Below are 4,418 nucleotides of genomic sequence, written 5' to 3' on the forward strand. Positions count from 1 at the left end.
AAAAAAAAAAAAAAAAAAAAGACCACAATGGAGGAACTCTACCTGCTCTGTGAAGTCTGTGGGATCGTGTGTCAACATTTGTTCTCCCCACATTAAGACTGATCCCGCCCCAGGAAAGTCCATCTGAGAGGGGTGTTCTCTTCCTGGCCGCAGGCATGTGGATGAGCAGATCTGTATGCCCAGGGCCCAGTCACTGCTCCACACACCACCCAGCAGTGCATGCTGTGGGGGCTCATATGTAAGACACTTGTCAGTGTTGTAAGTTACAGTTCTAATGGAGCTTTTGCCAGTACATCTGTGGAAATTTCACTATTGATGAATGCATTCTACATTCATTCACTCTTCAAGTACTTGAGGACCTGCTGTATACCAGATAATTGAAATACTGCTGTTTATGAGATGGAGCTCCTTAACCCAAGGACCTTACAGTCTATGTTAAAGGCAAATCCAGTACTAATCAAATCATTTCACAAGTAAATTACCACAAGGCCCAGGAATGTAGCTTAGTGTAGAGTGATTGCCTAGCCTGCTTGAGCCCTGGGTTCAATATCCCACACCACAGGAGAAAAAAGAAAAAAAAATCAGACTATGATAAATGTGAGAGAAAAGCTATGGAAAGCTGTAAGAGGATGCCACTGAGCCATCCTTATGTGGTCTCTGACAGTAGGTGGGGTTTCTCCATGGAGAGACATTTGAGTAATGTTCTGAAGGATGAGCAAGCAGTGTTTAGCAAAGGCTAGGGGTGAAGGAAAGATGGTAAGAGCTGTCCAATCAGAGGTAATGGCACATGCAAAGACCCCTACGGCTGTAGAAAGCACAATGCATCTGAGGACCTGTAAGACCAATGTGGCTGTCAGAAGCAAACAGGAGAGGGGCTGAGATGAGATGAGAGGCCAAGGACTTTGGTCTGTATCCTAAGAGAAATAGGGCATCACTGGAGGTTTCTAAACAGGAGATTGACATGATATTCTATGATCACTCTAGCTACCCTGTGCAGAATGAACTGGATAAGAGCCAGAGAGGAAACGGAGACCAACATGGAGGATAGAGAAAAGGAAAAAGCGAGCAAGACTAAGCACTTGCAACCCTGTATCAGTTGGGAAGCAGAAGTAGAGACTAAAAATGAACTCTGACACTAACTGCCCAGCTTTGTCAGCTTTGCCACGTTTTCTCTGATCTTGAGCAAACTACCCAAATTGTTTCCTCCACTTCTTCCTTTATTATTTTAATGCAAACATTTTCATTGATAGTTTAGAGCTCAAACAATTCCACAGAACAGAAAAAAAATGTGTAAGGTGAGACACTGGAGCGTAAACTTGCAGCAGACAAATACTCTTCACCCTCTTTCTCTCCATCAGCACAATCTGCTCCAATCTCTTCATAATCCTTCTCTAGGGCAGCCATGTCCTCCTGGGCCTCAGAAAACTCCCCTTCCTCCATTCCCTCACCCACATACCAGTGAACAAAGGCACGCTTGGCATATATCAGATCAAACTTGTGGTCCAGGAGAGCCCAGGCTTCAGCAATGGCTGTAGTGTTGCTCAGCAAGCAGACAGCCCGCTGTACCTTGGCCAGGTCTCCGCCAGGAACCACAGTGGGAGGCTAGTAATTAACGCCCACCTTGAAGCCAGTGGGACACCAGTCCGCAAAGTGGATGCTGCGCTTAGACTTGATGGTGGCAATGGCAGCATTGACATCTTTGGGGATCACATCACCACAGTAAAGGAGGCAGCAAGCCATGCATTTACCATGGCGAGGGTCACATTTCACCATCGGGTTGGTTGGCTCAAAGCAGGCATCAGTGAGCTCTGCTACAGAAAGCTGCTCGTGGTAGGCTTTCTCAGCAGAGATGACAGGGGCCAGAGGGAAGTGAATGCGGGGATAGGGTACCAGGTTGGTCTGGAATTGTCAGACCAACATTCAGGGCTCCATCAAATCTGAGGGAAGCAGTGATGGACGACACAATTTGGCTCATAAGGTGGCTCAGGTTAGTGTAGTTTGGACGCCCAATATCAAGGTTTTTACGACAGATGTCATAGAAGGCCTTATTGTCTACCATGAAGGCACAATCAGAGTGCTCTAGGGTGGCATGGGTGGTGAGGATGGAGTTGTAGGGCTCAACTACAGCGGTGGAAACCCAGGGGGCTGGGTAAATGGAGAACTCCAGCTTGGACTTCTTGCCATAGTCAACAAAGAGACAGAGAGACGTTCTATCAGAAGGGAGGTGAACCCAGAGCCAGTTCCCCACCAAAGCTGTGGAAAACCAAGCCCTGTAGACCTGTGTGCAGGTCAGCCAGTTTCCGAATTCGGCCCAAGACAAGGTCAATGACCTCCTTGCCAATGGAGTACTGCCGACAGGTGTAGTTATCAGCAGCATCTTCTTTGCCTGTGATGAGTTGCTCAAGGTGGAAGAGCTGGCTGTAGGTACCAGTGCTCACTTCAATGACTGTGGGTTCCAGGTCTATAAACACTGCCCCGGACATGTTTGCCAGCACCAGTCTCACCAAAGGTGTTAAAGGAGTCATCTCCTCCCTCAACGGCCTTATCACTTGGCCTTATCACTGGCCATCGGGCTGGATGCCATGTTTCAAGCAGTAGAGCTCCAAGCAGATGTTGTCAATAGACACTAGCCTAGCCACACAGGAGACACAATCATGCACTGTGAGGACATGTAGTGATCAATGGCACTGAAGAAGGCAAGAGAACAACAATGAGGATCTCCCACTGACAGACTGCCAAGGAGTCCAGGGAGAGCAGGGCCACCCCTTCCTTTATGTGAGGATTAAATGACTACTATAGTCACTGGAGATTACATATTAGTCACATATATATTTCACTGAAAGCTTAGAACAGTGTCTGGTCCACAATACCTTCTGATAAAATGTGGCCAAGACAGTAATCCCAGCTACTTGGGCAGCTGAAGTAGGAGGATTACAAATTTGAGGCCAGCCTGAACTTAGCAAGACTCTGTCTCAAAACAAAAAACAAAAGGATTTAGGATGTAGTTCAGTGGTAGACCTTTCCCTAAACTCTTATAGTCCAAGGCCACACAGACATTATATATAAAATAGTGAACTACTATTAAAGTTGAGGCTGGGCTGGGCCCTGAGCCTTGTCCACTTGTCTCTCTCTACCATCTCCTGGTCTTAGGTCTAACCCACCCAGTCCTAAATTCCCGGAACTTCAGGGAACTCCTTTCTGCCAGATGAAATGGTCCTCAAATGGCCTGTAAGGGGACAATTTCCTGGGCGCTGTGCTAAAGAATGAGGAGACAGTTGACCAGTTTAAGAGGTGTTCCACCACACAGTCACTCTCAATTTTATTTAACATAAAGTCTGATTAGAGGCACAAAAGCTGTCCCTTCCCATTCTCATATCCCATCAATCAAAACCAAATACAGCCAGCCGTGTTAGCGCACACCTATAATTCCAGCACCCGGGAAGCTGAGACAGGAGGTTTGCTGTGAGTTTGAGACCAGTCTGGGCTACATAGTGAGTTCCAGGTCAGTCTCAACTACATAGTGAGACCCTGTCTCAAAACAACTCCCCCCGCAAAAAAATAACCAAAATACTTTTCTGTTTGATGACAGGCACACAAACTGGTTTTTAATAGCAGTGGTAGTAGGTAGAAATCCACAGAACAGAAACAGCTTCAAATGTAGATGTCAGAAGGATATGGTTAACAGAAATGCCCTAGAAGAAAACATGTATCACTCCTGAGAAGTTTCTGGGGCTTCATCCTCTACCAACTTTACTTGTTCTGGCTCCCCTTCGGATAAGATTCAATCAACAATGGCTCTACTTTTCAAGATTTTCTTGGGGACAAGGAAATCCACTCACCAGCCATAGGTAACATCCTAGGAGTAGTCCTGGATATCTCAAGACCTGTGACCCGCCAGGGTCACTAGGAGGTTGAGGACAGGGTCTTTAAACCAACAATCCATCCAGATGTTCTGGAATTAGATCATAAGGGACACTATGAATTACCTGGATGCAAAACACCTGACTAGATGTAACTTCCTGATGATTCTGGTTTTATAATATGTGGACTCTGAGATTGCCTTTATGGGGGCCAGAGATTTAGCTCAGTGACACCATGCCCACCGTGAAAGTGCAAGGTCCTGAGTTCAAACCCCAGTACCAGGAAGAAAAAAATAAAGAAAACTTTTTCATGTCTAAAGACCAGGATGCCCTATAAACCGAGCATGAACACTAACCAGCCCACAGGAAGCAACTGAAGAGGCCGGGCGTGGTGGCACACGCCTGTAATCCCAGCACTTGGGAGGCTGAGGCAGGAGGATTGTTATGAGTTTGAGACCAGCCTGGGTTACATAGTGAGTTGCAGGTCAGTCTCAGCTATATAGTGAGACCCTGTCTCAAAAAAAAAAAAAAAAAAAAAAAAAAAAAAAAAAAAAAAAA

The 4,418-nt window shown here is 46.2% G+C and overlaps 1 pseudogene; it reads right to left on the reverse strand.

The window, feature by feature from the left end:
- Positions 1-484: 484 nt before the first annotated feature.
- LOC104858948 lies at positions 485-2,752 on the reverse strand (annotated as a pseudogene).
- Positions 2,753-4,418: the final 1,666 nt, after the last annotated feature.

This window comes from Fukomys damarensis, unplaced genomic scaffold (genome assembly GCF_012274545.1).
Source record: "Fukomys damarensis isolate Sample0158 unplaced genomic scaffold, DMR_v1.0_HiC HiC_scaffold_36, whole genome shotgun sequence".
Classification (NCBI taxonomy): Eukaryota; Metazoa; Chordata; class Mammalia; order Rodentia; family Bathyergidae; genus Fukomys; species Fukomys damarensis.